The sequence below is a fragment of the Pseudophryne corroboree genome, chromosome 4 (assembly GCF_028390025.1).
Source record: "Pseudophryne corroboree isolate aPseCor3 chromosome 4, aPseCor3.hap2, whole genome shotgun sequence".
Classification (NCBI taxonomy): domain Eukaryota; kingdom Metazoa; phylum Chordata; class Amphibia; order Anura; family Myobatrachidae; genus Pseudophryne; species Pseudophryne corroboree.
The window spans coordinates 23,014,535-23,035,417 of record NC_086447.1 but is presented as its reverse complement, the minus strand read 5'-3'; the positions used below and the strand labels follow the sequence as shown (position 1 = coordinate 23,035,417).

Genomic DNA, 20,883 nt, shown 5'->3' with positions numbered 1-20,883 from the left:
CAATAACATCCCAGGGTGGGATTGAACCACCAACCTTTCGGTTAACAGCCGAACGCGCTAACAGATTGCACCACAGAGACAGCTTGCAAAAACTTGTACTGACAAAGGCTAAAAAGCATTAATCTAGAAAGTTTCCTAGAAAAAGGTTAAAAAGGCAATAATCTGGAGAGTTTTGCAAGATTTTTCTTCCATTGACCAACGAAGAAACACATTGGTACTTTCACATGATGAGTGAGTACTTCAGGATCTCTGACACTAACTTGAGTAGCAGAGTGGCGCAGCGGAAGCGTGCTGGGCCCATAACCCAGAGGTCGATGGATCGAAACCATCCTCTGCTATGTGAACTTATTTTTTTGTTAATTAAATTCTTCCAAAACTGGGATTGATATTTTGACTCTTTTATTTTTACTTAAAGTACAATAACTTTTAACATTTTAATTTGTTTTAATAGTATATTGACAGCATTGTTTTCTTTCAGAAATCCACTTAATTTTCTTTACCCTATTACTGAAATGGTAATTGACAAAAACAAGCTACATTGTCACCAGAAGAGCAATGCAAAATGTACAATTGATATTTCAAAATCATCTTTCCAGCTTGAATTTCAATGATGCATTGGGGCAACGATTTTGTGAGAAACATCTTCACCCTTACAGAAAGATTTTCTTAACTTCTTACCTGTGTGCTGATTAGATATCACCTGGTTTTCACATTAAACAGATTCCCACTTGAGAAAGCAGCAAGGATGCAGTGAGGTTTATGTTTCCTGGTGTCAACCTGTATTATTTCAGTGGACATTGTAATGAGGATGCATCTTGCTGCCTTTCCAATGAAGCAAGTTTTAATCAGTAATAGGTGAAAAACCATTCCTACAAAGGTGTTAATCAGAGACTTGGCTTTGTGGACACTTTTCAGAGAGCAAATGTGTTAGCATAAAAATAAAACCATAAAATGGAGAGCTGATTAATCACTCAATTGGATTTCTCTGCCTGCATAAAATTTTTTCTCTGCAACCCCATGCTAAATTGTGCTTCCTGTTTTTTATAAAATGACTTAATCAAATCTGACTGCATCAGAGAAGGCCAGGTACCCTACACTATAATAGGTGGTTTGAAATTTTGACTTGTCTACTTAAAGATCACCAAAACTTGATCACACGGTCAATAACATCCCTGGGTGGGATAGAACCACCAACCTTTAGGTTAACAGCCGAATGCGCTTACCGATTGCGCCACAGAGACAGCTTGCAAAAGCATGTACTGACAAAGGCTAAAAAGCATTCATCTAGAAAGTTTCCTAGAAAAAGGTTAAAAAGGCAATAATCTGGAGAGTTTTGCAAGATTTTTCTTCCATTGACCAACGAAGAAACACATTGGTACTTTCACATGATGAGTGAGTACTTCAGGATCTCTGACACTAACATGAGCAGCAGAGTGGCGCAGCGGAAGCCTTCTGCGCCCATAACCCAGAGGTCTATGGATCGAAACCATCCTCTGCTATGTGCACTTATTTTTTTGTTAATTAAATTCTTCCAAAACTGGGATTGATATTTTGACTCTTTTATTTTTACTTAAAGTACAATAACTTTTAACATTTTAATTTGTTTTAATAGTATATTGACAGCATTGTTTTCTTTCAGAAATCCACTTAATTTTCTTTACCCTATTACTGAAATGGTAATTGACAAAAACAAGCTACATTGTCACCAGAAGAGCAATGCAAAATGTACAATTGATATTTCAAAATCATCTTTCCAGCTTGAATTTCAATGATGCATTGGGGCAACGATTTTGTGAGAAACATCTTCACCCTTCAAGAAAGATTTTCTTAACTTCTTACCTGTGTGCTGATTAGATATCACCTGGTTTTCACATTAAACAGATTCCCACTTGAGAAAGCAGCAAGGATGCAGTGAGGTTTATGTTTCCTGGTGTCAACCTGTATTATTTCAGTGGACATTGTAATGAGGCTGCATCTTGCTGCCTTTCCAATGAAGCAAGTTTTAATCAGTAATAGGTGAAAAACCATTCCTACAAAGGTGTTAATCAGAGACTTGGCTTTGTGGACACTTTTCAGAGAGCAAATGTGTTAGCATAAAAATAAAGCCATAAAATGGAGAGCTGATTAATCACTCAATTGGATTTCTCTGCCTGCATAATTTTTTTTCTCTGCAACCCCATGCTAAATTGTGCTTCCTGTTTTTTATAAAATGACTTAATCAAATCTGATTGCATCAGAGAAGGCCAGATACCCTACACTATAAGAGGTGGTTTGAAATTTTGACTTGTCTACTTAAAGATCACCAGAATTTGATCACAAGGTCAATTACGTCCCTGGGTGGGATAGAACCACCAACCTTTAGGTTAACAGCCGAATGCGCTTACCGATTGCGCCACAGAGACAGCTTGCAAAGGCATGTACTGTCAAAGGCTAAAAAGCATTCATCTAGAAAGTTTCCTATAAAAAGGTTAAAAAGGCAATAATCTGGAGAGTTTTGCAAGATTTTTCTTCCATTGACCAACGAAGAAACACATTGGTACTTTCACATGATGAGTGAGTACTTCAGGATCTCTGACACTAACTTGAGCAGCAGAGTGGCGCAGCGGAAGCGTGCTGGGCCCATAACCCAGAGGTCGATGGATCGAAACCATCCTCTGCTATGTGCATTTATTTTTTTGTTAATTAAATTCTTCCAAAACTGGGATTGATATTTTGACTCTTTTTTTTTTACTTAAAGTACAATAACTTTTAACATTTTAATTTGTTTTAATAGTATATTGACAGCATTGTTTTCTTTCAGAAATCCACTTAATTTTCTTTACCCTATTACTGAAATGGTAATTGACAAAAACAAGCTACATTGTCACCAGAAGAGCAATGCAAAATGTACAATTGATATTTCAAAATCATCTTTCCAGCTTGAATTTCAATGATGCATTGGGGCAACGATTTTGTGAGAAACATCTTCACCCTTAAAGAAAGATTTTCTTAACTTCTTACCTGTGTGCTGATTAGATATCACCTGGTTTTCACATTAAACAGATTCCCACTTGAGAAAGCAGGAAGGATGCAGTGAGGTTTATGTTTCCTGGTGTCAACCTGTATTATTTCAATGGACATTGTAATGAGGATGCATCTTGCTGCCTTTCCAATGAAGCAAGTTTTAATCAGTAATAGGTGAAAAACCATTCCTACAAAGGTGTTAATCAGAGACTTGGCTTTGTGGACACTTTTCAGAGAGCAAATGTGTTAGCATAAAAATAAAGCCATAAAATGGAGAGCAGATTAATCACTCAATTGGATTTCTCTGCCTGCATAATTTTTTTTCTCTGCAACCCCATGCTAAATTGTGCTTCCTGTTTTTTATAAAATGACTTAATCAAATCTGACTCTGATTGCATTAGAGAAGGCTAGGTACCCTACACTATAATAGGTGGTTTGAAATTTTGACTTGTCTACTTGAAGATCACCAAAACTTGATCACACGGTCAATAACATCCCTGGGTGGGATAGAACCACCAACCTTTAGGTTAACAGCCGAATGCGCTTACCGATTGCGCCACAGAGACAGCTTGCAAAAGCATGTACTGACAAAGGCTAAAAAGCATTCATCTAGAAAGTTTCCTAGAAAAAGGTTAAAAAGGCAATAATCTGGAGAGTTTTGCAAGATTTTTCTTCCATTGACCAACGAAGAAACACATTGGTACTTTCACATGATGAGTGAGTACTTCAGGATCTCTGACACTAACATGAGCAGCAGAGTGGCGCAGCGGAAGCGTGCTGGGCCCATAACCCAGAGGTCGATGGATCGAAACCATCCTCTGCTATGTGCACTTATTTTTTTGTTAATAAATTCTTCCAAAACTGGGATTGATATTTTGACTCTTTTATTTTTACTTAAAGTACAATAACTTTTAACATTTTAATTTGTTTTAATAGTATATTGACAGCATTGTTTTCTTTCAGAAATCCACTTAATTTTCTTTACCCTATTACTGAAATGGTAATTGACAAAAACAAGCTACATTGTCACCAGAAGAGCAATGCAAAATGTACAATTGATATTTCAAAATCATCTTTCCAGCTTGAATTTCAATGATGCATTGGGGCAACGATTTTGTGAGAAACATCTTCACCCTTAAAGAAAGATTTTCTTAACTTCTTACCTGTGTGCTGATTAGATATCACCTGGTTTTCACATTAAACAGATTCCCACTTGAGAAAGCAGCAAGGATGCAGTGAGGTTTATGTTTCCTGGTGTCAACCTGTATTATTTCAGTGGACATTGTAATGAGGATGCATCTTGCTGCCTTTCCAATGAAGCAAGTTTTAATCAGTAATAGGTGAAAAACCATTCCTACAAAGGTGTTAATCAGAGACTTGGCTTTGTGGACACTTTTCAGAGAGCAAATGTGTTAGCATAAAAATAAAGCCATAAAATGGAGAGCTGATTAATCACTCAATTGGATTTCTCTGCCTGCATAATTTTTTTTCTCTGCAACCCCATGCTAAATTGTGCTTCCTGTTTTTTATAAAATGACTTAATCAAATCTGACTCTGATTGCATCAGAGAAGGCCAGATACCCTACACTATAAGAGGTGGTTTGAAATTTTGACTTGTCTACTTAAAGATCACCAAAATTTAATCACACGGTCAATTACGTCCCTGGGTGGGATAGAACCACCAACCTTTAGGTTAACAGCCGAATGCACTTACCGATTGCGCCACAGAGACAGCTTGCAAAAGCATGTACTGACAAAGGCTAAAAAGCATTCATCTAGAAAGTTTCCTAGAAAAAGGTTAAAAAGGCAATAATCTGGAGAGTTTTGCAAGATTTTTCTTCCATTGACCAACGAAGAAACACATTGGTACTTTCACATGATGAGTGAGTACTTCAGGATCTCTGACACTAACATGAGCAGCAGAGTGGCGCAGCGGAAGCGTGCTGGGCCCATAACACAGAGGTCGATGGATCGAAACCATCCTCTGCTATGTGCACTTATTTTTTTGTTAATTAAATTCTTCCAAAACTGGGATTGATATTTTGACTCTTTTATTTTTACTTAAAGTACAATAACTTTTAACATTTAATTTGTTTTAATAGTATATTGACAGCATTGTTTTCTTTCAGTAATCCACTTAATTTTCTTTACCCTATTACTGAAATGGTAATTGACAAAAACAAGCTACATTGTCACCAGAAGAGCAATGCAAAATGTACAATTGATATTTCAAAATCATCTTTCCAGCTTGAATTTCAATGATGCATTGGGGCAACGATTTTGTGAGAAACATCTTCACACTTAAAGAAAGATTTTCTTAACTTTTTACCTGTGTGCTGATTAGATATCACCTGGTTTTCACATTAAACAGATTCCCACTTGAGAAAGCAGCAAGGATGCAGTGAGGTTTATGTTTCCTGGTGTCAACCTGTATTATTTCAGTGGACATTGTAATGAGGATGCATCTTGCTGCCTTTCCAATGAAGCAAGTTTTAATCAGTAATAGGTGAAAAACCATTCCTACAAAGGTGTTAATCAGAGACTTGGCTTTGTGGACACTTTTCAGAGAGCAAATGTGTTAGCATAAAAATAAAGCCATAAAATGGAGAGCTGATTAATCACTCAATTGGATTTCTCTGCCTGCATAATTTTTTTTCTCTGCAACCCCATGCTAAATTGTGCTTCCTGTTTTTTATAAAATGACTTAATCAAATCTGACTCTGATTGCATCAGAGAAGGCCAGATACCCTACACTATAAGAGGTGGTTTGAAATTTTGACTTGTCTACTTAAAGATCACCAAAATTTGATCACACGGTCAGTTACGTCCCTGGGTGGGATTGAACCACCAACTTTTCGGTTAACAGCCGAATGCGCTAACCGATTGCGCCACAGAGACAGCTTGCAAAAGCATGTACTGACAAAGGCTAAAAAGCATTCATCTAGAAAGTTTCCTTGAAAAATGTTAAAAAGGCAATAATCTGGAGAGTTTTGCAAGATTTTTCTTCCATTGACCAACGAAGAAACACATTGGTACTTTCACATGATGAGTGAGTACTTCAGGATCTCCTACACTTACATGAGCAGCAGAGTGGCGCAGCGGAAGCGTGCTGGGCCCATAACCCAGAGGTCGATGGATCGAAACCATCCTCTGCTATGTGCACTTATTTTTTTGTTAATTAAATTCTTCCAAAACTGGGATTGATATTTTGACTCTTTTATTTTTACTTAAAGTACAATAACTTTTAACATTTTAATTTGTTTTAATAGTATATTGACAGCATTGTTTTCTTGCAGAAATCCACTTAATTTTCTTTACCCTATTACTGAAATGGTAATTGACAAAAACAAGCTACATTGTCACCAGAAGAGCAATGCAAAATGTACAATTGATATTTCAAAATCATCTTTCCAGCTTGAATTTCAATGATGCATTGGGGCAATGATTTTGTGAGAAACATCTTCACCCTTAAATAAAGATTTTCTTAACTTCTTACCTGTGTGCTGATTAGATATCACCTGGTTTTCACATTAAACAGATTCCCACTTGAGAAAGCAGCAAGGATGCAGTGAGGTTTATGTTTCCTGGTGTCAACCTGTATTATTTCAGTGGACATTGTAATGAGGATGCATCTTGCTGCCTTTCCAATGAAGCAAGTTTTAATCAGTAATAGGTGAAAAACCATTCCTACAAAGGTGTTAATCAGAGACTTGGCTTTGTGGACACTTTTCAGAGAGCAAATGTGTTAGCATAAAAATAAAGCCATAAAATGGAGAGCTGATTAATCACTCAATTGGATTTCTCTGCATGCATAATTTTTTTTCTCTGCAACCCCATGCTAAATTGTGCTTCCTGTTTTTTATAAAATGACTTAATCAAATCTGACTCTGATTGCATCAGAGAAGGCCAGGTACCCTACACTATAAGAGGTGGTTTGAAATTTTGACTTGTCTACTTAAAGATCACCAAAATTTGATCACACGGTCAATAACATCCCTGGGTGGGATTGAACCACCAACCTTTAGGTTAACAGCCGAATGCGCTTACCGATTGCGTCACAGAGACAGCTTGCAAAAGCATGTACTGACAAAGGCTAAAAAGCATTCATCTAGAAAGTTTCCTAGAAAAAGGTTAAAAAGGCAATAATCTGGAGAGTTTTGCAAGATTTTTCTTCCATTGACCAACGAAGAAACACATTGGTACTTTCACATGATGAAGGAGTACTTCAGGATCTCTTACACTTACATGAGCAGCAGAGTGGCGCAGCAGAAGCGTGCTGGGCCCATAACCCAGAGGTCGATGGATCGAAACCATCCTCTGCTATGTGCACTTATTTTTTTGTTAATTAAATTCTTCCAAAACTGGGATTGATATTTTGACTCTTTTATTTTTACTTAAAGTACAATAACTTTTAACATTTTAATTTGTTTTAATAGTATATTGACAGCATTGTTTTCTTTCAGAAATCCACTTAATTTTCTTTACCCTGTTACTGAAATGGTAATTGACAAAAACAAGCTACATTGTCACCAGAAGAGCAATGCAAAATGTACAATTGATATTTCAAAATCATCTTTCCAGCTTGAATTTCAATGATGCATTGGGGCAACGATTTTGTGAGAAACATCTTCACCCTTAAAGAAAGATTTTCTTAACTTCTTACCTGTGTGCTGATTAGATATCACCTGGTTTTCACATTAAACAGATTCCCACTTGAGAAAGCAGCAAGGATGCAGTGAGGTTTATGTTTCCTGGTGTCAACCTGTATTATTTCAGTGGACATTGTAATGAGGATGCATCTTGCTGCCTTTCCAATGAAGCAAGTTTTAATCAGTAATAGGTGAAAAACCATTCCTACAAAGGTGTTAATCAGAGACTTGGCTTTGTGGACACTTTTCAGAGAGCAAATGTGTTAGCATAAAAATAAAGCCATAAAATGGAGAGCTGATTAATCACTCAATTGGATTTCTCTGCCTGCATAATTTTTTTTCTCTGCAACCCCATGCTAAATTGTGCTTCCTGTTTTTTATAAAATGACTTAATCAAATCTGACTCTGATTGCATCAGAGAAGGCCAGATACCCTACACTATAAGAGGTGGTTTGAAATTTTGACTTGTCTACTTAAAGATCACCAAAATTTGATCACACGGTCAATTACGTCCCTGGGTGGGATTAAACCACCAACCTTTCGGTTAACAGCCGAACACGCTAACAGATTGCACCATAGAGACAGCTTGCAAAAGCTTGTACTGACAAAGGCTAAAAAGCATTCATCTAGAAAGTTTCCTAGAAAAAGGTTAAAAAGGCAATAATCTGGAGAGTTTTGCAAGATTTTTCTTCCATTGACCAATGAAGAAACACATTGGTACTTTCACATGATGAAGGAGTACTTCAGGATCTCTTACACTTACATGAGCAGCAGAGTGGCGCAGCGGAAGTGTGCTGGGCCCATAACCCAGAGGTCGATGGATCGAAACCATCCCCTGCTATGTGCACTTATTTTTTTGTTAATTAAATTCTTCCAAAACTGGGATTGATATTTTGACTCTTTTATTTTTACCTAAAGTACAATAACTTTTAACATTTTAATTTGTTTTAATAGTATATTGACAGCATTGTTTTCTTTCAGAAATCCACTTAATTTTCTTTACCCTATTACTGAAATGGTAATTGACAAAAACAAGCTACATTGTCACCAGAAGAGCAATGCAAAATGTACAATTGATATTTCAAAATCATCTTTCCAGCTTGAATTTCAATGATGCATTGGGGCAACGATTTTGTGAGAAACATCTTCACCCTTAAAGAAAGATTTTCTTAACTTCTTACCTGTGTGCTGATTAGATATCACCTGGTTTTCACATTAAACAGATTCCCACTTGAGAAAGCAGCAAGGATGCAGTGAGGTTTATGTTTCCTGGTGTCAACCTGTATTATTTCAGTGGACATTATAATGAGGATGCATCTTGCTGCCTTTCCAATGAAGCAAGTTTTAATCAGTAATAGGTGAAAAACCATTCCTACAAAGGTGTTAATCAGAGACTTGGCTTTGTGGACACTTTTCAGAGAGCAAATGTGTTAGCATAAAAATAAAGCCATAAAATGGAGAGCTGATTAATCACTCAATTGGATTTCTCTGCCTGCATAATTTTTTTTCTCTGCAACCCCATGCTAAATTGTGCTTCCTGTTTTTTATAAAATGACTTAATCAAATCTGACTCTGATTGCATCAGAGAAGGCCAGGTACCCTACACTATAAGAGGTGGTTTGAAATTTTGACTTGTCTACTTAAAGATCACCAAAACTTGATCACACGGTCAATGACATCCCTGGGTGGGATAGAACCACCAACCTTTAGGTTAACAGCCGAATGCGCTTACCGATTGCGCCACAGAGACAGTTCGCAAAAGCATGTACTGACAAAGGCTAAAAAGCATTCATCTAGAAAGTTTCCTAGAAAAAGGTTAAAAAGGCAATAATCTGGAGAGTTTTGCAAGATTTTTCTTCCATTGACCAACGAAGAAACACATTGGTACTTTCACATGATGAGTGAGTACTTCAGGATCTCTGACACTAACTTGAGCAGCAGAGTGGCGCAGCGGAAGCGTGCTGGGCCCAAAACCCAGAGGTCGATGGATCGAAACCATCCTCTGCTATGTGCACTTATTTTTTTGTTAATTAAATTCTTCCAAAACTGGGATTGATATTTTGACTCTTTTTTTTTTACTTAAAGTAGAATAACTTTTAACATTTTAATTTGTTTTAATAGTATATTGACAGCATTGTTTTCTTTCAGAAATCCACTTAATTTTCTTTACCCTATTACTGAAATGGTAATTGACAAAAACAAGCTACATTGTCACCAGAAGAGCAATGCAAAATGTACAATTGATATTTCAAAATCATCTTTCCAGCTTGAATTTCAATGATGCATTGGGGCAACGATTTTGTGAGAAACATCTTCACCCTTAAAGAAAGATTTTCTTAACTTCTTACCTGTGTGCTGATTAGATATCACCTGGTTTTCACATTAAACAGATTCCCACTTGAGAAAGCAGGAAGGATGCAGTGAGGTTTATGTTTCCTGGTGTCAACCTGTATTATTTCAGTGGACATTGTAATGAGGATGCATCTTGCTGCCTTTCCAATGAAGCAAGTTTTAATCAGTAATAGGTGAAAAACCATTCCTACAAAGGTGTTAATCAGAGACTTGGCTTTGTGGACACTTTTCAGAGAGCAAATGTGTTAGCATAAAAATAAAGCCATAAAATGGAGAGCTGATTAATCACTCAATTGGATTTCTCTGCCTGCATAATTTTTTTTCTCTGCAACCCCATGCTAAATTGTGCTTCCTGTTTTTTATAAAATGACTTAATCAAATCTGACTCCGATTGCATCAGAGAAGGCCAGATACCCTACACTATAAGAGGTGGTTTGAAATTTTGACTTGTCTACTTAAAGATCACCAAAATTTGATCACACGGTCAATTACGTCCCTGGGTGGGATTAAACCACCAACCTTTCGGTTAACAGCCGAACGCACTAACAGATTGCACCACAGAGACAGCTTGCAAAAGCTTGTACTGACAAAGGCTAAAAAGCATTCATCTAGAAAGTTTCCTAGAAAAAGGTTAAAAAGGCAATAATCTGGAGAGTTTTGCAAGATTTTTCTTCCATTGACCAATGAAGAAACACATTGGTACTTTCACATGATGAAGGAGTACTTCAGGATCTCTTACACTTACATGAGCAGCAGAGTGGCGCAGCGGAAGTGTGCTGGGCCCATAACCCAGAGGTTGATGGATCGAAACCATCCTCTCCTATGTGCACTTATTTTTTTGTTAATTAAATTCTTCCAAAACTGGGATTGATATTTTGACTCTTTTATTTTTACCTAAAGTACAATAACTTTTAACATTTTAATTTGTTTTAATAGTATATTGACAGCATTGTTTTCTTTCAGAAATCCACTTAATTTTCTTTACCCGATTACTGAAATGGTAATTGACAAAAACAAGCTACATTGTCACCATAAGAGCAATGCAAAATGTACAATTGATATTTCAAAATCATCTTTCCAGCTTGAATTTCAATGATGCATTGGGGCAACGATTTTGTGAGAAACATCTTCACCCTTAAAGAAAGATTTTCTTAACTTCTTACCTGTGTGCTGATTAGATATCACCTGGTTTTCACATTAAACAGATTCCCACTTGAGAAAGCAGCAAGGATGCAGTGGGGTTTATGTTTCCTGGTGTCAACCTGTATTATTTCAGTGGACATTGTAATGAGGATGCATCTTGCTGCCTTTCCAATGAAGCAAGTTTTAATCAGTAATAGGTGAAAAACCATTCCTACAAAGGTGTTAATCAGAGACTTGGCTTTGTGGACACTTTTCAGAGAGCAAATGTGTTAGCATAAAAATAAAGCCATAAAATGGAGAGCTGATTAATCACTCAATTGGATTTCTCTGCCTGCATAATTTTTTTTCTCTGCAACCCCATGCTAAATTGTGCTTCCTGTTTTTTATAAAATGACTTAATCAAATCTGACTCTGATTGCATCAGAGAAGGCCAGGTACCCTACACTATAAGAGGTGGTTTGAAATTTTGACTTGTCTACTTAAAGATCACCAAAACTTGATCACACGGTCAATAACATCCCTGGGTGGGATAGAACCACCAACCTTTAGGTTAACAGCCGAATGCGCTTACCGATTGCGCCACAGAGACAGCTTGCAAAAGCATGTACTGACAAAGGCTAAAAAGCATTCATCTAGAAAGTTTCCTAGAAAAAGGTTAAAAAGGCAATAATCTGGAGAGTTTTGCAAGATTTTTCTTCCATTGACCAACGAAGAAACACATTGGTACTTTCACATGATGAGTGAGTACTTCAGGATCTCTGACACTAACAAGAGCAGCAGAGTGGCGCAGCGGAAGCGTGCTGGGCCCATAACCCAGAGGTCGATGGATCGAAACCATCCTCTGCTATGTGCACTTGTTTTTTTGTTAATTAAATTCTTCCAAAACTGGGATTGATATTTTGACTCTTTTATTTTTACTTAAAGTACAATAACTTTTAACATTTTAATTTGTTTTAATAGTATATTGACAGCATTGTTTTCTTTCATTAATCCACTTAATTTTCTTTACCCTATTACTGAAATGGTAATTGACAAAAACAAGCTACATTGTCACCAGAAGAGCAATGCAAAATGTACAATTGATATTTCAAAATCATCTTTCCAGCTTGAATTTCAATGATGCATTGGGGCAACGATTTTGTGAGAAACATCTTCACACTTAAAGAAAGATTTTCTTAACTTCTTACCTGTGTGCTGATTAGATATCACCTGGTTTTCACATTAAACAGATTCCCACTTGAGAAAGCAGCAAGGATGCAGTGAGGTTTATGTTTCCTGGTGTCAACCTGTATTATTTCAGTGGACATTGTAATGAGGATGCATCTTGCTGCTTTTCCAATGAAGCAAGTTTTAATCAGTAATAGGTGAAAAACCATTCCTACAAAGGTGTTAATCAGAGACTTGGCTTTGTGGACACTTTTCAGAGAGCAAATGTGTTAGCATAAAAATAAAGCCTTAAAATGGAGAGCTGATTAATCACTCAATTGGATTTCTCTGCATGCATAATTTTTTTTCTCTGCAACCCCATGCTAAATTGTGCTTCCTGTTTTTTATAAAATGACTTAATCAAATCTGACTCTGATTGCATCAGAGAAGGCCAGGTACCCTAGACTATAAGAGGTGGTTTGAAATTTTGACTTGTCTACTTAAAGATCACCAAAATTTGATCACACGGTCAATAACATCCCAGGGTGGGATTGAACCACCAACCTTTCGGTTAACAGCCGAACGCGCTAACAGATTGCACCACAGAGACAGCTTGCAAAAACTTGTACTGACAAAGGCTAAAAAGCATTAATCTAGAAAGTTTCCTAGAAAAAGGTTAAAAAGGCAATAATCTGGAGAGTTTTGCAAGATTTTTCTTCTATTGACCAACGAAGAAACACATTGGTACTTTCACATGATGAGTGAGTACTTCAGGATCTCTGACACTAACTTGAGTAGCAGAGTGGCGCAGCGGAAGCGTGCTGGGCCCATAACCCAGAGGTCGATGGATCGAAACCATCCTCTGCTATGTGAACTTATTTTTTTGTTAATTAAATTCTTCCAAAACTGGGATTGATATTTTGACTCTTTTATTTTTACTTAAAGTACAATAACTTTTAACATTTTAATTTGTTTTAATAGTATATTGACAGCATTGTTTTCTTTCAGAAATCCACTTAATTTTCTTTACCCTATTACTGAAATGGTAATTGACAAAAACAAGCTACATTGTCACCAGAAGAGCAATGCAAAATGTACAATTGATATTTCAAAATCATCTTTCCAGCTTGAATTTCAATGATGCATTGGGGCAACGATTTTGTGAGAAACATCTTCACCCTTACAGAAAGATTTTCTTAACTTCTTACCTGTGTGCTGATTAGATATCACCTGGTTTTCACATTAAACAGATTCCCACTTGAGAAAGCAGCAAGGATGCAGTGAGGTTTATGTTTCCTGGTGTCAACCTGTATTATTTCAGTGGACATTGTAATGAGGATGCATCTTGCTGCCTTTCCAATGAAGCAAGTTTTAATCAGTAATAGGTGAAAAACCATTCCTACAAAGGTGTTAATCAGAGACTTGGCTTTGTGGACACTTTTCAGAGAGCAAATGTGTTAGCATAAAAATAAAACCATAAAATGGAGAGCTGATTAATCACTCAATTGGATTTCTCTGCCTGCATAAAATTTTTTCTCTGCAACCCCATGCTAAATTGTGCTTCCTGTTTTTTATAAAATGACTTAATCAAATCTGACTGCATCAGAGAAGGCCAGGTACCCTACACTATAATAGGTGGTTTGAAATTTTGACTTGTCTACTTAAAGATCACCAAAACTTGATCACACGGTCAATAACATCCCTGGGTGGGATAGAACCACCAACCTTTAGGTTAACAGCCGAATGCGCTTACCGATTGCGCCACAGAGACAGCTTGCAAAAGCATGTACTGACAAAGGCTAAAAAGCATTCATCTAGAAAGTTTCCTAGAAAAAGGTTAAAAAGGCAATAATCTGGAGAGTTTTGCAAGATTTTTCTTCCATTGACCAACGAAGAAACACATTGGTACTTTCACATGATGAGTGAGTACTTCAGGATCTCTGACACTAACATGAGCAGCAGAGTGGCGCAGCGGAAGCCTTCTGCGCCCATAACCCAGAGGTCTATGGATCGAAACCATCCTCTGCTATGTGCACTTATTTTTTTGTTAATTAAATTCTTCCAAAACTGGGATTGATATTTTGACTCTTTTATTTTTACTTAAAGTACAATAACTTTTAACATTTTAATTTGTTTTAATAGTATATTGACAGCATTGTTTTCTTTCAGAAATCCACTTAATTTTCTTTACCCTATTACTGAAATGGTAATTGACAAAAACAAGCTACATTGTCACCAGAAGAGCAATGCAAAATGTACAATTGATATTTCAAAATCATCTTTCCAGCTTGAATTTCAATGATGCATTGGGGCAACGATTTTGTGAGAAACATCTTCACCCTTCAAGAAAGATTTTCTTAACTTCTTACCTGTGTGCTGATTAGATATCACCTGGTTTTCACATTAAACAGATTCCCACTTGAGAAAGCAGCAAGGATGCAGTGAGGTTTATGTTTCCTGGTGTCAACCTGTATTATTTCAGTGGACATTGTAATGAGGCTGCATCTTGCTGCCTTTCCAATGAAGCAAGTTTTAATCAGTAATAGGTGAAAAACCATTCCTACAAAGGTGTTAATCAGAGACTTGGCTTTGTGGACACTTTTCAGAGAGCAAATGTGTTAGCATAAAAATAAAGCCATAAAATGGAGAGCTGATTAATCACTCAATTGGATTTCTCTGCCTGCATAATTTTTTTTCTCTGCAACCCCATGCTAAATTGTGCTTCCTGTTTTTTATAAAATGACTTAATCAAATCTGATTGCATCAGAGAAGGCCAGATACCCTACACTATAAGAGGTGGTTTGAAATTTTGACTTGTCTACTTAAAGATCACCAGAATTTGATCACAAGGTCAATTACGTCCCTGGGTGGGATAGAACCACCAACCTTTAGGTTAACAGCCGAATGCGCTTACCGATTGCGCCACAGAGACAGCTTGCAAAAGCATGTACTGTCAAAGGCTAAAAAGCATTCATCTAGAAAGTTTCCTATAAAAAGGTTAAAAAGGCAATAATCTGGAGAGTTTTGCAAGATTTTTCTTCCATTGACCAACGAAGAAACACATTGGTACTTTCACATGATGAGTGAGTACTTCAGGATCTCTGACACTAACTTGAGCAGCAGAGTGGCGCAGCGGAAGCGTGCTGGGCCCATAACCCAGAGGTCGATGGATCGAAACCATCCTCTGCTATGTGCACTTATTTTTTTGTTAATAAATTCTTCCAAAACTGGGATTGATATTTTGACTCTTTTTTTTTTACTTAAAGTACAATAACTTTTAACATTTTAATTTGTTTTAATAGTATATTGACAGCATTGTTTTCTTTCAGAAATCCACTTAATTTTCTTTACCCTATTACTGAAATGGTAATTGACAAAAACAAGCTACATTGTCACCAGAAGAGCAATGCAAAATGTACAATTGATATTTCAAAATCATCTTTCCAGCTTGAATTTCAATGATGCATTGGGGCAACGATTTTGTGAGAAACATCTTCACCCTTAAAGAAAGATTTTCTTAACTTCTTACCTGTGTGCTGATTAGATATCACCTGGTTTTCACATTAAACAGATTCCCACTTGAGAAAGCAGCAAGGATGCAGTGAGGTTTATGTTTCCTGGTGTCAACCTGTATTATTTCAGTGGACATTGTAATGAGGATGCATCTTGCTGCCTTTCCAATGAAGCAAGTTTTAATCAGTAATAGGTGAAAAACCATTCCTACAAAGGTGTTAATCAGAGACTTGGCTTTATGGACACTTTTCAGAGAGCAAATGTGTTAGCACAAAAATAAAGCCATAAAATGGAGAGCTGATTAATCACTCAATTGGATTTCTCTGCATGCATAATTTTTTTTCTCTGCAACCCCATGCTAAATTGTGCTTCCTGTTTTTTATAAAATGACTTAATCAAATCTGACTCTGATTGCATCAGAGAAGGCCAGGTACCCTACACTATAATAGGTGGTTTGAAATTTTGACTTGTCTACTTAAAGATCACCAAAATTTGATCACACGGTCAATAACATCCCTGGGTGGGATTGAACCACCAACCTTTAGATTAACAGCCGAATGCGCTTACCGATTGCGCCACAGAGACAGCTTGCAAAAGCATGTACTGACAAAGGCTAAAAAGCATTCATCTAGAAAGTTTCCTAGAAAAAGGTTAAAAAGGCAATAATCTGGAGAGTTTTGCAAGATTTTTCTTCCATTGACCAACGAAGAAACACATTGGTACTTTCACATGATGAGTGAGTACTTCAGGATCTCTGACACTAACATGAGCAGCAGAGTGGCGCAGCGGAAGCGTGCTGGGCCCATAACCCAGAGGTCGATGGATCTAAACCATCCTCTGCTATGTGCACTTATTTTTTTGTTGATTAAATTCTTCCAAAACTGGGATTGATATTTTGACTCTTTTATTTTTACTTAAAGTACAATAACTTTTAACATTTTAATTTGTTTTAATAGTATATTGACAGCATTGTTTTCTTTCAGAAATCCACTTAATTTTCTTTACCCTATTACTGAAATGGTAATTGACAAAAACAAGCTACATTGTCACCAGAAGAGCAATGCAAAATGTACAATTGATATTTCAAAATCATCTTTCCAGCTTGAATTTCAATGATGCATTGGGGCAACGATTTTGTGAGAAACATCTTCACCCTTAAAGAAAGATTTTCTTAACTTCTTACCTGTGTGCTGATTAGATATCACCTGGTTTTCACATTAAACAGATTCCCACTTGAGAAAGCAGGAAGGATGCAGTGAGGTTTATGTTTCCTGGTGTCAACCTGTATTATTTCAGTGGACATTGTAATGAGGATGCATCTTGCTGCCTTTCCAATGAAGCAAGTTTTAATCAGTAATAGGTGAAAAACCATTCCTACAAAGGTGTTAATCAGAGACTTGGCTTTGTGGACACTTTTCAGAGAGCAAATGTGTTAGCATAAAAATAAAGCCATAAAATGGAGAGCTGATTAATCACTCAATTGGATTTCTCTGCCTGCATAATTTTTTTTCTCTGCAACCCCATGCTAAATTGTGCTTCCTGTTTTTTATAAAATGACTTAATCAAATCTGACTCTGATTGCATCAGAGAAGGCCAGATACCCTACACTATAAGAGGTGGTTTGAAATTTTGACTTGTCTACTTAAAGATCACCAAAATTTGATCACACGGTCAATTGCGTCCCTGGGTGGGATTAAACCACCAACCTTTCGGTTAACAGCCGAACGCGCTAACAGATTGCACCACAGAGACAGCTTGCAAAAGCTTGTACTGACAAAGGCTAAAAAGCATTCATCTAGAAAGTTTCCTAGAAAAAGGTTAAAAAGGCAATAATCTGGAGAGTTTTGCAAGATTTTTCTTCCATTGACCAATGAAGAAACACATTGGTACTTTCACATGATGAAGGAGTACTTCAGGATCTCTTACAGTTACATGAGCAGCAGAGTGGTGCAGCAGAAGCGTGCTGGGCCCATAACCCAGAGGTCGATGGATCGAAACCATCGTCTGCTATGTGCACTTATTTTTTTGTTAATTAAATTCTTCCAAAACTGGGATTGATATTTTGACTCTTTTATTTTTACCTAAAGTACAATAACTTTTAACATTTTAATTTGTTTTAATAGTATATTGACAGCATTGTTTTCTTTCAGAAATCCACTTAATTTTCTTTACCCTATTACTGAAATGGTAATTGACAAAAACAAGCTACATTGTCACCAGAAGAGCAATGCAAAATGTACAATTGATATTTCAAAATCATCTTTCCAGCTTGAATTTCAATGATTCATTGGGGCAACGATTTTGTGAGAAACATCTTCACCCTTAAAGAAATATTTTCTTAACTTCTTACCTGTGTGCTGATTAGATATCACCTGGTTTTCACATTAAACAGATTCCCACTTGAGAAAGCAGCAAGGATGCAGTGAGGTTTATGTTTCCTGGTGTCAACCTGTATTATTTCAGTGGACATTGTAATGAGGATGCATCTTGCTGCCTTTCCAATGAAGCAAGTTTTAATCAGTAATAGGTGAAAAACCATTCCTACAAAGGTGTTAATCAGAGACTTGGCTTTGTGGACACTTTTCAGAGAGCAAATGTGTTAGCATAAAAATAAAGCCATAAAATGGAGAGCTGATTAATCACTCAATTGGATTTCTCTGCCTGCATAATTTTTTTTCTCTGCAACCCCATGCTAAATTGTGCTTCCTGTTTTTTATAAAATGACTTAATCAAATCTGACTCTGATTGCATCAGAGAAGGCCAGATACCCTACACTATAAGAGGTGGTTTGAAATTTTGACTTGTCTACTTAAAGATCACCAAAATTTGATCACACGGTCAATTACGTCCCTGGGTGGGATTAAACCACCAACCTTTCGGTTAACAGCCGAACACGCTAACAGATTGCACCATAGAGACAGCTTGCAAAAGCTTGTACTGACAAAGGCTAAAAAGCATTCATCTAGAAAGTTTCCTAGAAAAAGGTTAAAAAGGCAATAATCTGGAGAGTTTTGCAAGATTTTTCTTCCATTGACCAATGAAGAAACACATTGGTACTTTCACATGATGAAGGAGTACTTCAGGATCTCTTACACGTACATGAGCAGCAGAGTTGCGCAGCGGAAGCGTGCTGGGCCCATAACCCAGAGGTCGATGGATCGAAACCATCCTCTGCTATGTGCACTTATTTTTTTGTTAATTAAATTCTTCCAAAACTGGGATTGATATTTTGACTCTTTTATTTTTACCTAAAGTACAATAACTTTTAACATTTTAATTTGTTTTAATAGTATATTGACAGCATTGTTTTCTTTCAGAAATCCACTTAATTTTCTTTACCCTATTACTGAAATGGTAATTGACAAAAACAAGCTACATTGTCACCAGAAGAGCAATGCAAATGTACAATTGATATTTCAAAATCATCTTTCCAGCTTGAATTTCAATGATGCATTGGGGCAACGATTTTGTGAGAAACATCTTCACCCTTAAAGAAAGATTTTCTTAACTTCTTACCTGTGTGCTGATTAGATATCACCTGGTTTTCACATTAAACAGATTCCCACTTGAGAAAGCAGCAAGGATGCAGTGAGGTTTATGTTTCCTGGTGTCAACCTGTATTATTTCAGTGGACATTGTAATGAGGATGCATCTTGCTGCCTTTCCAATGAAGCAAGTTTTAATCAGTAATAGGTGAAAAACCATTCCTACAAAGGTGTTAATCAGAGACTTGGCTTTGTGGACACTTTTCAGAGAGCAAATGTGTTAGCATAAAAATAAAGCCATAAAATGGAGAGCTGATTAATCACTCAATTGGATTTCTCTGCCTGCATAATTTTTTTTCTCTGCAACCCCATGCTAAATTGTGCTTCCTGTTTTTTATAAAATGACTTAATCAAATCTGACTCTGATTGCATCAGAGAAGGCCAGATACCCTACACTATAAGAGGTGGTTTGAAATTTTGACTTGTCTACTTAAAGATCACCAAAATTTGATCACACGGTCAATTACGTCCCTGGGTGGGATTAAACCACCAACCTTTCGGTTAACAGCCGAACACGCTAACAGATTGCACCATAGAGACAGCTTGCAAAAGCTTGTACTGACAAAGGCTAAAAAGCATTCATCTAGAAAGTTTCCTAGAAAAAGGTTAAAAAGGCAATAATCTGGAGAGTTTTGCAAGATTTTTCTTCCATTGACCAATGAAGAAACACATTGGTACTTTCACATGATGAAGGAGTACTTCAGGATCTCTTACACGTACATGAGCAGCAGAGTTGCGCAGCGGAAGCGTGCTGGGCCCATAACCCAGAGGTCGATGGATCGAAACCATCCTCTGCTATGTGCACTTATTTTTTTGTTAATTAAATTCTTCCAAAACTGGGATTGATATTTTGACTCTTTTATTTTTACCTAAAGTACAATAACTTTTAACATTTTAATTTGTTTTAATAGTATATTGACAGCATTGTTTTCTTTCAGAAATCCACTTAATTTTCTTTACCCTATTACTGAAATGGTAATTGACAAAAACAAGCTACATTGTCACCAGAAGAGCAATGCAAAATGTACAATTGATATTTCAAAATCATCTTTCCAGCTTGAATTTCAATGATGCATTGGGGCAACGATTTTGTGAGAAACATCTTCACCCTTAAAGAAAGATTTTCTTAACTTCTTACCTGTGTGCTGATTAGATATCACCTGGTTTTCACATTAAACAGATTCCCACTTGAGAAAGCAGCAAGGATGCAGTGAGGTTTATGTTTCCTGGTGTCAACCTGTATTATTTCAGTGGACATTGTAATGAGGATGCATCTTGCTGCCTTTCCAATGAAGCAAGTTTTAATCAGTAATAGGTGAAAAACCATTCCTACAAAGGTGTTAATCAGAGACTTGGCTTTATGGACACTTTTCAGAGAGCAAATGTGTTAGCACAAAAATAAAGCCATAAAATGGAGAGCTGATTAATCACTCAATTGGATTTCTCTGCATGCATAATTTTTTTTCTCTGCAACCCCATGCTAAATTGTGCTTCCTGTTTTTTATAAAATGACTTAATCAAATCTGACTCTG

The 20,883-nt window shown here is 36.7% G+C and overlaps 9 non-coding genes across 9 annotated transcripts; 8 read left to right on the top strand and 1 right to left on the bottom strand.

Moving 5' to 3' along the window:
- Positions 1 to 266: 266 nt before the first annotated feature.
- On the top strand, positions 267 to 338 carry TRNAM-CAU (transfer RNA methionine (anticodon CAU)). Its single transcript has one exon. It is a non-coding gene; the product is annotated as a tRNA-Met (tRNA).
- Positions 339 to 2,588: 2,250 nt separating this feature from the next.
- On the top strand, positions 2,589 to 2,660 carry TRNAM-CAU (transfer RNA methionine (anticodon CAU)). The gene has a single exon. It is a non-coding gene; the product is annotated as a tRNA-Met (tRNA).
- A 1,095-nt stretch (positions 2,661 to 3,755) lies between these two features.
- Positions 3,756 to 3,827, top strand: TRNAM-CAU (transfer RNA methionine (anticodon CAU)). Its single transcript has one exon. It is a non-coding gene; the product is annotated as a tRNA-Met (tRNA).
- Positions 3,828 to 5,827: 2,000 nt separating this feature from the next.
- On the bottom strand, positions 5,828 to 5,901 carry TRNAN-GUU (transfer RNA asparagine (anticodon GUU)). Its single transcript has one exon. It is a non-coding gene; the product is annotated as a tRNA-Asn (tRNA).
- Positions 5,902 to 6,087: 186 nt separating this feature from the next.
- On the top strand, positions 6,088 to 6,159 carry TRNAM-CAU (transfer RNA methionine (anticodon CAU)). Its single transcript has one exon. It is a non-coding gene; the product is annotated as a tRNA-Met (tRNA).
- A 3,429-nt stretch (positions 6,160 to 9,588) lies between these two features.
- Positions 9,589 to 9,660, top strand: TRNAL-CAA (transfer RNA leucine (anticodon CAA)). The gene has a single exon. It is a non-coding gene; the product is annotated as a tRNA-Leu (tRNA).
- A 2,262-nt stretch (positions 9,661 to 11,922) lies between these two features.
- On the top strand, positions 11,923 to 11,994 carry TRNAM-CAU (transfer RNA methionine (anticodon CAU)). Its single transcript has one exon. It is a non-coding gene; the product is annotated as a tRNA-Met (tRNA).
- A 1,095-nt stretch (positions 11,995 to 13,089) lies between these two features.
- Positions 13,090 to 13,161, top strand: TRNAM-CAU (transfer RNA methionine (anticodon CAU)). The gene has a single exon. It is a non-coding gene; the product is annotated as a tRNA-Met (tRNA).
- A 2,250-nt stretch (positions 13,162 to 15,411) lies between these two features.
- TRNAM-CAU (transfer RNA methionine (anticodon CAU)) lies at positions 15,412 to 15,483 on the top strand. Its single transcript has one exon. It is a non-coding gene; the product is annotated as a tRNA-Met (tRNA).
- The last annotated feature ends 5,400 nt before the right edge of the window (positions 15,484 to 20,883 follow it).